Below are 13,606 nucleotides of genomic sequence, written 5' to 3' on the forward strand. Positions count from 1 at the left end.
CACTGATGACACTGAACAATTTACTGAAGTATGGCTTCAGTAACTAACTGTATTGGTGCAGGACAGTTAAATAATGTCACAAAATATTAGGAAATGCTAGGTAAGTCACTGTTTACTTAACTTTGAGTGCAGGTGGACGAAGGTACGCAGGTGCTGGAACTTTCAGTGATGTTCTAGTGACACTACACGCCTCGTAGCATTTGTATACTGCTATGGGGCTTCAATGTCGTAGAAAAAACTTATCAGAAAGGACTTGGGAAGAACAGGAAGGACCGGAGTAACTCTGTGGAGGTATAAGATATTAGACGTGGGTACCCGGCGTGAACCACAGCTGGTGTATGGTTGTTTACACTGGCAAGCGTGTCTGGGCACGCTGACTGACTGCGGCTTCAGCACACGGAGAACAAAACATTTACTGCACTACTCGAACGTGCTAAAAACAAGCTTAAGTGAAACTTTGAACTGGGACGAGTAAGTTTTACTGTAACAAATCACTGGGGAAAACAGAACTGGTGAAGAACTGGGAATAAAACAGCAAGGGAAAGGGGAAAAAAAAAAATTTAAACTGGGCAACACAAAAAAAAAACTGCACTGGCTGGAGATACGTAGGCACTGAGTAGTAGACACTATGATGAGTCACGAGCTGCTGTAGACGCTGAACTTTGCTGGCTTAGGGGCTAAGCCAACTGGGTTCCCACGTGGTTAAGCCCGGTAGAACTTCTTGGAGGAACTGGGAAGAACACAACACACATGGACGGCGAGAGGGACGTCTTTGCCTAGCAGATAAGGCTGTATAGAGGGCTGGTGTGTTTACACGCTGATTAGGGTATAAACCAACCCGAGAGCTGCCTCGTGGTCACTCGTGGAGCCACACGAAGCCAACACACTAACGACCTCACCTCTACTTCTTGTAGCTGAGAAGGGCGTAGGGACGCTGTAGGAGGCAGGAGAATGGTGCTGGAGAGTGTTGAAGGGCTGTAGAGAGGGTGATGAGGTGAACACGTGACTGCTAAGGCTGGAGATGACGCCGTGATGCCTATGTCCAGATTTTGTGGGAAAAATCTAGGACGAAGATCTATCTCGGGTCCCGTCAAGACGCTGGGAGTAGCAGATAACTCTTTAGGCTAGCAGGTGCGTTGGATGACGATGGATGATGTTGACTGGTGTCGACCGATCCCCTCCACCCTGAAGAGGCTCACAAGGCCGCTGACTCCGCTGTCACCACTGTTATTGCTGTTCTTGCTGTTGAACAGCGGTTTAGTGCCGATGAAGGTAGCGTAGGTAGCAATGATACGGCCGTGGACTAGATTGGCTTTAATCGGGTAGGAGTGAGTACACAACGGGCAGTGTGAGGAAGTGACCGCAAGCCAGTCCGTGGAGGGGGAGTACATGTGTACGTCAAGTCGGTCGAGGCGGGAGTGAGAGAGGGTGGACTGTGCGTCCCACCGACCTAGGTAGGCCTACAGAGGGCAGCACTGAATGCCGCGAAATATGAACTAGTCAGAGCAGACGGCTAGGCTGTGTGCTCTGCCAGTACAGGCTGTCTACATGTGTGTGTGTGTGTGTGTGTGTGTGTGTGTGTGTGTGTGTGTGTGTGTGTGTGTGTGTGTGTGTGTGTGTGTATGTGTGTGTGTATGTGTGTGTATGTGTGTATGTGTGTGTGTGTGTGTATGTGTGTGTGTATGTGTGTGTGTATGTGTGTGTGTGTGTGTGTGTGTGTGTGTGTGTGTGTGTGTGTGTGTGTGTGTGTGTGTGTGTGTGTGTGTGTGTATGTGTGTGTGTGTGTGTGTATGTGTATGTGTATGTGTGTGTGCGTGTGTGTGTGCGTGTGTGTGTGTGTGTGTGTGTGTGTGTGTGTGTGTGTGTGTGTGTGTGTGTACTCACCTATTTGTGGTTGCAGGGGTCGAGTCACAGCTCCTGGCCCCGCCTCTTCGCTGATTGCTACTAGGTCCTCTCTCTCCCTGCCCCATGAGCTCTATCATACCTCGCCTTAAAACTATGTATGGTTCCTGCCTCCACCACATCACTTTCTAGGCTATTCCATGGCCTGACTACTCTATGACTGAAGAAATACTTCCTAACATCCCTTTGATTCATCTGAGTCTTCAACTTCCAATTGTGACCTCTTGTGTCTGTGTCCCATCTCTGGAACATCCCGTCTTTGTCCACCTCGTCTATTCCGCGCAGTATTTTATATGTCGTTATCATGTCTCCCCTGACCCTCCTGGCCTCCAGTGTCGTCAGGCCGATTTCCCTCAACCTTTCTTCATAGGACAATCCCCGTAGCTCTGGGACTAGTCTTGTTGCAAACCTTTGCACTTTCTCTAATTTCTTGACGTGCTTGACTAGGTGTGGATTCCAAACTGGTGCTGCATACTCCAGTATGGGCCTGACGTAGATGGTGTACAGAGTCTTAAACGAGTCCTTACTGAGGTAACGGAACGCTATCCGTAGGTTTGCCAGGCCGTATGCTGCAGCAGTTATCTGATTGATGTGTGCCTCAGGAGATATGCTCGGTGTTATACTCACCCCCAGATCTTTTTCCTTGAGTGAGGTTTGCAATCTTTGGCCATCTAAACTATATTGTGTCTGCGGTCTTCTTTGCCCTTCCCCAATCTTCATGACTTTGCATTTGGCAGGGTTAAATTCAAGGAGCCAGTTGCTGGACCAGGCTTGTAGCCTGTCCAGATCTCTTTGTAGTCCTGTGTGTGTGTGTGTGTGTGTGTGTGTGTGCCCCCACTTCTAAGTATTCATACTGCTAACGAATACCGGTAGATACCAGTAATTCTAAGCTTACCAATACTTGTAACACTTATCGATTCTACTTCTAAAATTCAGAAAGTAGCTAGGTTGTAAAATTTAGCTTGTCTCAGCTTAAGTGTCTGATGTTATCCCTCACTACCGCTTTACTCCTTGCACTCTCCTCTATGCTATTTCTACTCTAATTCTGGTAATGGCTTGCAGGAGTGAGTGACCAGTATCTAACAGTGATGCAGGACCAGACTCAATCTTGCAAAATGCAACCTCAACAGGTGGAATACTTGCACTGACAGCGGTGTGATGACAAGTTGCCAGAAGCTGATGATGTAGCCATCGTACATAGGCCTTCTCTCACTATTTTGTAACTCCTTCACCCATGATGTTTATAACCATATATGCTCATGCATCCCACGTTCCTCAAGTGATTTCACTTTTCACTTATTACAGAATACACTTCACATTCGGTGTTACACTTTATATGTATAATGGCATACAAACTGTTGTGACGTCACTGCTTCAGTAGGCCTACTGCCACCTTCCCTTGTTGTATATTTTATTTTTTCTTTCTCCTTTTGCCTATTAACTTTTTCACTCTCACATTACGGTGCCCCACATTTCACTTGTTAACCAAACGCTGGTAATTCTTGATCACCCGTTTCCACACTCACTTTGATATTTTTATGTTTGTATCTGTGTGGCAACAGTGCCTAGTAGATCCACAACGGTTTGGCACTTTTAAAAGAAAATACTGAATTTAGGTTTCCCCTCGAACTTTTTCAACTAATAACTATAGTTATCACTCGTAGGTTTGTTCACTGACTTTGTCACTACCACTGATTACTGCTAGGGGTTATTGCACCCCTCAAAAACACGAAGGTTCTCGGAGCCTTGTGTACCCACGTCTGCACCCACCATGTGTGTGTGTGTGTGTACTCACCTATTTGTGGTTGCAGGGGTCGAGTCCTAGCTCCTGGCCCCGCCTCTTCACCGGTTGCTACTAGGCCCTCTCTCTCCCTGCTCCATGAGCTTTATCAAACCTCGTCTTAAAACTGTGTATGGTTCCTGCCTCCACTACGTCATTTTCTAGGCTATTCCACTGCCTTACAACTCTATGACTGAAGAAATACTTCCTACTATCTCTCTGACTCATTTGTGTCTTCAACTTCCAATTGTGGCCTCTTGTTTCTGTGTCCCCTCCCTGGAACATCCTGTCTTTGTCCACCTTGTCTGTTCCATGCAGTATTTTATATGTCGTTATCATGTCTCCCCTGACCCTCCTGTCCTCCAGTGTCGTCAGGCCGATTTCCCTTAATCTTTCTTAATGTGTGTGTGTGCATGTGTGTGTGCATGTGTGTGTGCATGTGTACTCACCTATTTGTGGTTGCAGGGGTCGATTCATAGCTCCTGGCCCCGCCTGTTCACTGATTGCTACTAGGTCCTCTCTCTCCCTGCTCCATGAGCTTTATCATACCTCGCCTTAAAACTATGTATGGTTCCCGCCTCCACTACTTCACTTTCTAGGCTATTCCACGGCTTGACTACTCTATGACTGAAGAAATACTTCCTAACATCCCTTTGATTCATCTGAGTCTTCAACTTCTAATTGTGACCTCTTGTGTCTGTGTCCCATCTCTGGAACATCCCGTCTTTGTCCACCTCGTCTATTCCGCGCAGTATTTTATATGTCGTTATCATGTCTCCCCTGACCCTCCTGACCTCCAGTGTCGTCAGGCCGATTTCCCTCAACCTTTCTTCGTAGGACAATCCCCGTAGCTCTGGGACTAGTCTTGTTGCAAACCTTTGCACTTTCTCTAATTTCTTGACGTGCTTGACTAGGTGTGGATTCCAAACTGGTGCTGCATACTCCAGTATGGGCCTGACGTAAATGGTATACAAAGTCTTGAACGAAACCTTACTGAGGTATCGGAACGCTATCCGTAGGTTTGCCAGGCGCCCGTATGCTGCAGCAGTTATCTGATTGATGTGCGCCTCGGGAGATATGCTCGGTGTTATGCTCACTCCCAGATTCTAAACTATATTGTGTGTGTGTGCATGTGTGTGTGTGTGCATGTGTGTGTGCATGTGTGTGTGTGTGCATGTGCGTGTGCATGTGTGTGTGCATGTGTGTGTGCATGTGTGTGTGTGTGTGTGCGCGTGTGTGTGCATGTGTGTGTGTGTGTGTGCATGTGTGTGTGTGCATGTGTGTGCATGTGTGTGTGTGTGTGTGTGTCTGTGTCTGTGTCTGTGTCTGTGTCTGTGTCTGTGTCTGTGTGTGTCTGTGTCTGTGTGTGTACTTGCATACTAGCATGAATATCATAAGAAAGAAATAAGCAATTAATAAAGTTCCTAATATTTATTACTTTCTCGGTGTATAATGGATTAGTTGCAAGCTCCCGTTCAGCCAGAACACTATAGCTAAAAGAAATTAAAAAATTCTATTTGGACAAATAAAAAATGCGTACTTCAGTGTAAATCATGTCCATTTAACGATTCTTTTTATAATGAGAGTTAGGTCTTTTTAGTAATGTTTTTCTTCAATTGTGTTGATAGGTTCCTGCCGAGGAGATGAAAGGAAAGGTGCCTCGCACCTCAGTCGCTTACTTTGTCTACGCTGATAGACACATTCTTATAAGGTCCAGGGAATAATCTTCCTCTGAAGAGTCTCCGGTAGTGCTTGAATATGTATACAGCAGGCTGGCTAGGGCTTACACTTACGAATAATGACGTTAGGCCTGCAGCAGGCCATCCCAATAATCTCTGCCACTTACCTCAGACCGTGAAGGTCGTGTTTATTACCACTTGATCAGCCTCCATTCTTTACCACTATCATTTTACCAGACTGTTCCTATTAGAGTGTCCAGAATACTTGTGTGAAATTTCTTATTTAGGTGTTAATTATTTTAGGTTCAAATCAACGGTCAGTTTATCCCACATCATCGAGTGTACTTCCACACCAATTTTTTTTTTCAATATTCTTTATGAAAAAATGCAAGATATTGTTTTCAAAAATCTGTTTCTAAAAATAATTTTTTTTAATTAATATTTTTGGTTCCAGCTTAACCCAGCTCAGCCCGTCTACAGGGAGACCAATTAAAAAAATTTAGTCCCCTGACAAACTAAGTATCCCTGAAAAGGCACCTTTAAAGATGCTGTCTGAGAGTTGTTTTTCTCTTGCTTTTTCCTCAAACTTTTCGATTTTAATTCGCTCATAACTCGAGAACGCCTCCAACTTCTGTAGTGTAACCAGGACCAATTGTATTTTTTAAAAATTGGCATGTTGATGTGTCCTGTGATCAAAGTTGTAGAACCCATTCCCAACATATTGGAATGCTTCGGATAACTTTGGTGTAGCTTAAAACCTTAGCTTAAAATAGGTGAAAAAAAAAATCGACGACGCCGGAGAAAAAAATTCGCGCGTGAAACTGCGGATATTTTATGTGTAAAATAACGTAAAAAAATTATTACTGTAAAATCCAATAAGCAGTGTTCTGAAAGGCTTCAGTATTTAATGGCTGATGCATCTAAGGGCCAGGATAATGCCTATTATATTTCATTTTCGTAAAGGCAACTATAATGATGTAATAAAATAGTACAAGAAACTTGAAATCATTGGAATCCATACCATAACTGAAGAATAACTCATCTGAATGGCTTCAGGGACGTGTTCAGAGATTAAAATATTTTTTTTTTATTTTTTCCGAATTTTTTCTTTTTGGTGTACTTTGAGAAGCATATATGAAGTTTACTGTGACAAATTTTCAATAAGATCGGCCAACAAACAACTGAGAAAATAAATACTGTTTTTTTTTTTATTTGCCGGTATTCTCCCGGTCCGGGTCTTTTCCAATACTGGTGACCTGGCCTTGGCTCCCTATCTGGGGAGTGTCTCGACACCTTTGATTATCGTATCTCCAAGATACGATACTACGTGCCGCAAAATGCCCTTCTCACACTATACCACTCACTTATTTATCCATACCTCACCTATGCTATTTGTGCTTGGGGATCAACTGCAGCAACACACCTAAAGCCAATAATAACCCAACAAAAAGCTGCAGTAAGAATAATCACTAAATCCCATCCCTGGCAGCACACCCCCCCACTCTTCAAAGATCTAAACTTACTCCCAGTTCAGTACATCCACACTTACTACTGTGCAATCTATATCTACAGGGCCTTAAACTCTAATATCAACCTTGACCTAAAATGCTTTCTTGATAGTTGTGACAGAACCCACAGGCATAACACCAGACACAAACATCTCTACGACATTCCCCGTGTCCGACTAAACCTTTACAAAAATTCAATGTATGTCAAAGGCCCTAAAATCTGGAATACCCTACCTGAGAACTCTAGAACTGCAGACACATTCATCACCTTCAAAACTACCATTAGAAAACATCTTATCTCCCTGATACACCCCGTCAACTAACTACACGAATACCACCTGGTGGTTCACACTTACACTCGCTCACTCATTTGACCATAAACAGAAATATTATTAATCTCAGTCTTAAAATAATGAATCCTGTGATACTCCAATACTGAAACTATATACTGTGCCAAAACAAAAGCATTCACATTGCTGAACTCATAAACTAGGATTTAGTCACTTAGCCATAATACCAACTTACCTCATATTTTGTAATATTTTACAATTAAGAATAAAACTAAGTATGCCCGAAATGCCTAGCCATGCTAAGCGTTCTAGTGGTACACTCTGTAATCACAAATTTTACTACATGTAAACCAAACAATAACCAAATTTCTGTAAACTCAGCATTGTAATCCTTATAGAGAATAAACTTTGAATTGAATTGAATTGAATTGAATGACACTTGGCAGCATGACGGGACGGACTGGCACTACGAGTGGCACTGCGGACGCTCCCCACTGACAGAATAAGCCTAGCCCGAAATTCTGGCTAGAGGAATGAATGTAATATACCTTATCTTCATGCCGAAAAAAAAGTGCATTTGGTACGCTTTTGACATTCACCAAAATATCTGCCTTTAACCCCCACAAAATCAAAAATATTTAGATATTCCAAACGCCTGTACACCAGAAAATCAAACACACTTTGTTTTATATTGTTTGTGAAAATCATTTCAATATAATCATTAATAATGGCGTATCATCAAGAAATAGGCCAAAATCTTACTTTCGAGATATTGGAGAAAATGCACACACACCTCATTACGTCAAAAAATTCACGAAAATCACTCTACCTTGGGCTTTTTCTATGTAATAATTGATTTTTTATTGTTTGTCCTGCATATTACACCGTTTTCTTTAGTAAGAGACCAGAGGTAAGAGAGAAAACCTTTCTCTTACAGTCATAAACCGGGGCGGCCACCACCCGCCGGTGTAATAAGAACATAAGAAAGAAGGAACACTGAGCAGACTTACTGGCCCATACGAGGCAAGTCCAAGTCTCCTACCGGCTTAAGCCAATGCCCCCAACCTAGTCAGGTCAGGTCACATTCACTTAAGGAAGGAACACAGCAATTGACCTAGTAGCACAAGCTAATCAGGTCCAACTCACACCCACCCAAACCCACTCATGTATTTATCTAAGAACATAAGAACATAAGAAAGGAGGAACACTGCAGCAGGCCTGTTGGCCCATGCTAGGCAGGTCCTTTACAATTCATCCAACTAACAAACATTTGACCAACCCAATTTTCAATGCCACCCTAGAAACAAGCTCCGATGTGCAAGTCCCACTCAAATCCAACCCCTCCCACTCATGTACTTATCCAACCTAAATTTGAAACTACCCAAAGTCCTAGCCTCAATAACCCAACTAGGTAGACTGTTCCACTCATCAACTACCCTATTTCCAAACCAATACTTTCCTATGTCCTTTCTAAATCTAAACTTATCCAATTTAAATCCATTACTGTGGGTTCTCTCTTGGAGAGATATCCTCAAGACCTTGTTAATATCCCCTTTATTAATACCTATCTTCCACTTATACACTTCGATCAGGTCTCCCCTCATTCTTCGTCTAACAAGTGAATGTAACTTAAGAGTCTTCAATCTTTCTTCATAAGGAAGATTTCTAATGCTATGTATTAATTTAGTCATCCTACGCTGAATGTTTTCTAACGAATTTATGTCCATTCTGTAATATGGAGACCAGAATTGAGCTGCATAATCTAGGTGAGGCCTTACTAATGATGTATAAAGCTGCAGTATGACCTCTGGACTTCTGTTGCTTACACTTCTTGAACTTCTCCAGGCCGAGGGACTGACAACCTCAAATTCTACGACTACAAGGGTGATGGACTGATTACATCGTCTTCACATCTCTACTGTTCCTGCCTACTTTCTGTATTCGACTGAAGAAGCCTACTGTGTAGGCGAAACGTTTCAGAATAAAGTTGTCTAACTGTTGCATATGTGTCTTACCTAACAACCTGTCGGTATTGTATACTATTTTGATGTTCACTTCTTGATATAAATCCCGGTAATCTATTTGCCTTATTATGTACGCTTAGGCATTGCTGTCTTGGTTGCTGCTTACCATAACCCCCAAGTCCTTTTCGCAATCTGTATGGCTAAGTTCTACATTATTTAACTTATAAGTGCTAGGGTTATGGACACTCCCGAGCTTCAGAACCTTGCATTTATCTACATTGAACTGCATCTGCCACTTTTCTGACCAAGAGTAGAGTTCGTCTAAATCCTCCTGAAGTTCCCTAACACCTACGTTTGAATCAATTATCCTACCTATCTTCGTGTCATAGGCGAATTTGCTCATATAACTAGTAATTCCTTCATCAAGATCATTGATATATATTATAAACAACAACGGGCCCAAGACTGATCCCTGTGGAACGCCACTTGTTACTGATCCCCACTCGGATTTAACCCCATTTATGGACACTCTCTGCTTCCTGTCTGTGAGCCATGATTCGATCCACGAGAGCACACTTCCCCCAATGCCATGAGCTGCTACTTTCTTCAACAGTCTTTGGTTGTGGAACTCTATCAAATGCCTTACTAAAATCTAAGTAAATAATATCAAATTCTTTATCGTGGTCAACAGCCTCTAAAGCTTTACTGAAGAAAGTTAATAAATTAGTTAGACAAGACCGGCCTCTTGTGAATCCATGCTGAGTATCATTAATCAAGCTATGCTTATCGAGATGGCTTCTTATAATCTCAGCTATAATTGACTCTAATAATTTGCCTACAATTGAGGTCAGGCTTATTGGGCGGTAATTTGACGGTAACGACTTGTCCCCTGTTTTAAAAATAGGAATTACATTAGCCATCTTCCACATATCAGACACTACACCTGTTTGAAGAGATAAATTAAAAATATTAGTTAATGGTTCACAGACTTCCATTTTGCATTCCTTTAGAACCCTTGAAAAAACCTCATCAGGACCCGGTGACTTATTTTGCTTCAGTCGGTCTATCTGCTTCACAACCATTTCACTAGTGACTGTGATGTTACATAATTTATCTTCTTCTGGCCCACTATAAAAATTAATTACCGGAATATTATTAGTGTCTTCCTGTGTAAAAACCGAGAGAAAATAATTATTTAAAATCGAGCACATTTCATTCTGTGGTCAGTCCATCAATCTTGAATAGAATACGGCATACGTGCTGAGAAGGAGCTTATAAACCGTTGGCAGGAGAGGTTCAGAAGTCATAGGTCGTGTAACATTTGTTCAATGTTGAAGTAGGTCGTGCCCAAGAATTAGGCAAGCGAAGAATTCCCAAGTATTAAGATCCCAAGAAGTTGCAGTGTCTGACAGGTTTGTAGATGAATGGTTCAGACATGTTGATAAATTAGACACATGTGCAACTCTTGGGTATCTTTATTGAGGAAACGTTTCGCCACACAGTGGCTTCATCAGTCCATACAAAGGAGAATCATGAAGAACAGGAGGAGAATGAGGTAATCAGTCCCTCAACCTTGAGTCGATGTGGTCAGTCCATCAATCTTGAATAGAATACGGCATACGTGCTGAGGAGCTTATAAACCGTTGGCAGGAGAGGTTCAGAAGTCATAGGTCGTGTAACATTTGTTCAATGTTGAAGTAGGTCGTGCCCAAGAATTAGGCAAGCGAAGAATTCCCAAGTATTAAGATCCCAAGAAGTTGCAGTGTCTGACAGGTTTGTAGATGAATGGTTCAGACATGTTGATAAATTAGACACATGTGCAACTCTTGGGTATCTTTATTGAGGAAACGTTTCGCCACACAGTGGCTTCATCAGTCCATACAAAGGAGAATCATGAAGAACAGGAGGAGAATGAGGTAATCAGTCCCTCAACCTTGAGTCGATGTGGTCAGTCCATCAATCTTGAATAGAATACGGCATACGTGCTGAGAAGGAGCTTATAAACCGTTGGCAGGAGAGGTTCAGAAGTCATAGGTCGTGTAACATTTGTTCAATGTTGAAGTAGGTCGTGCCCAAGAATTAGGCAAGCGAAGAATTCCCAAGTATTAAGATCCCAAGAAGTTGCAGTGTCTGACAGGTTTGTAGATGAATGGTTCAGACATGTTGATAAATTAGACACATGTGCAACTCTTGGGTATCTTTATTGAGGAAACGTTTCGCCACACAGTGGCTTCATCAGTCCATACAAAGGAGAATCATGAAGAACAGGAGGAGAATGAGGTAATCAGTCCCTCAACCTTGAGTCGATGTGGTCAGTCCATCAATCTTGAATAGAATACGGCATACGTGCTGAGAAGGAGCTTATAAACCGTTGGCAGGAGAGGTTCAGAAGTCATAGGTCGTGTAACATTTGTTCAATGTTGAAGTAGGTCGTGCCCAAGAATTAGGCAAGCGAAGAATTCCCAAGTATTAAGATCCCAAGAAGTTGCAGTGTCTGACAGGTTTGTAGATGAATGGTTCAGACATGTTGATAAATTAGACACATGTGCAACTCTTGGGTATCTTTATTGAGGAAACGTTTCGCCACACAGTGGCTTCATCAGTCCATACAAAGGAGAATCATGAAGAACAGGAGGAGAATGAGGTAATCAGTCCCTCAACCTTGAGTCGATGTGGTCAGTCGAATTACTACATTATCGTGCCTTGTGGCCTTAACAATTTCCTCCCATAGTAGTCTCCCTTGGTCCCTATCTAAGTTTGGGGGACGGTATATCACTCCTAAAATCAGTTTTTCATGCCCCTCTGAAAATTCTATCCAAACAGACTCTGTATGTGTTACTTCAGACTTAATAACCGTTTTTATGCAACAGTTCAAGCGATCTCGGACATACAATGCCACCCCACCCCCCTTCCCGATACTTCTATCTACTTGGAACAATTTAAAACCCTGAATATGACATTCCGCAGGCATGTCCCGACCTTTTGAATTAAACCACGTCTCAGTTAAGGCAAATACATCAATGTTACCTGCACTAGCAACTAATCTCAACTCGTCCATCTTATTCCTAGCACTTCGGCAATTAGCATAATAAACCTTGAAAGACTCTCCTTTCTCTTTACCCTTCCTGCTCATTTCTGTTTTTCTACTAAACCTATTACTGTCCTTATCACCCAAAGTCCCTGGCTTTTCAATATCTACCTCGTTCTGCTTATTACTAGTTCCCCTAGAACTCGTAATATTACTACACAGGGACTTCACTGTTTTCCTGCCAAAACCCGTACCACTAACTATTCCTAGTTTAAAGTCCTAACTGCTCCCTCCACTGCAGTTGCCAGTGCTACCACCCCAGACCTAGATAAGTGAACCCCATCCCTGGCATACATGTCATTTCTGCCATAGAAGAGGTCCCAGTTGTCAATGAATGTTACCGCATTTTCCTTACAGTATTTGTCCAGCCAGCAATTGACACCAATTGCCCTGGACAACCATTCATTTCCAACTCCTCTCCTTGGCAAAATACCACATATGACAGGGTTCCCACCCTTACTCCTAATTATTTCTATTGCTGACCTATACCTGCTAATCAGGTCTTCACTCCTACGTCTGCCAACATCGTTGCCTCCAGCACTAAGACAGATAATAGGATTGCTCCCAGTAGTCGACTCACATTCGTCGGGTAGCACTGAGAATGTATTAGATATTTCCACAACAGTTTCCACGGTGATTGCTAAAGCAGATACTAAGTGTACTAGGGACTGGAAGAGAGAAATAAATATTATTGCATATGAGTAAAAGACCGAAGAGTGAAAATGGCAGGCATTAGGGGGGTACAGGCTGCCATAATTATATTTATATTTCTTCTTCAATTCCATGAAGAAAGAAATCAGTCATGGGGGCTGGAAAAGGTGAATGGAGTAACAGCGCCCTGGACGGTAAAAGCCCAACAGTTGCCATCCTACCAGAAAAGTAAATATCACTATCGCCGCAAGGTATGGCAACACCGCATACCCAAACAAAAACAGTGGCACACAGCTCTTATTGTAGCGCTCTCAAGTGGTGATATCCAAATTAATCCAGGACCTCAAACTATTGTGCAGAGGCAAAACAGACAGATAAATGACGGCGATAATGACGGTCTAGTAGCTAGGAATGATAACCTTAACTCCATATGTAATGCATACATAGGTCAATGTGAGACAATACAGCCATTATTATCTCAAACACTACCAAACAGGTGCATACACTGTACTAAAGTACGCATGAAAAAGAGAAAAGGCACCTTATGTAAAATGTGTAAGGGGTGGGTGCATGATGGATGTATGTACAATTATAGCAACGGTGCCAGAATTCATTTTGTGTGTAACAAATGCAATTTGGCACAGTTACCCTTTAGCAGTGATGACACTGATTTACCTAATTTTAATACAAATGACCCATTGCCATATATTGATGATTATGATTGTTTTATGAAAACAGGCCTTC

The 13,606-nt window shown here is 42.5% G+C and overlaps 1 long non-coding RNA gene across 1 annotated transcript in view; it reads left to right on the forward strand.

Annotated features, from left to right (window-relative positions):
- LOC128693514 (uncharacterized) overlaps positions 1-9,159 on the forward strand; it is a 38,334-nt gene extending 29,175 nt beyond the window's left edge. Inside the window, exon 3 of the long non-coding RNA XR_008407742.2 lies at positions 9,005-9,159. This is a non-coding gene — a long non-coding RNA (uncharacterized lncRNA). The remainder of the gene's footprint in view (positions 1-9,004) is intronic.
- The last annotated feature ends 4,447 nt before the right edge of the window (positions 9,160-13,606 follow it).

The sequence above is a fragment of the Cherax quadricarinatus genome, chromosome 2, assembly GCF_038502225.1.
Source record: "Cherax quadricarinatus isolate ZL_2023a chromosome 2, ASM3850222v1, whole genome shotgun sequence".
Lineage (NCBI taxonomy): Eukaryota > Metazoa > Arthropoda > Malacostraca > Decapoda > Parastacidae > Cherax > Cherax quadricarinatus.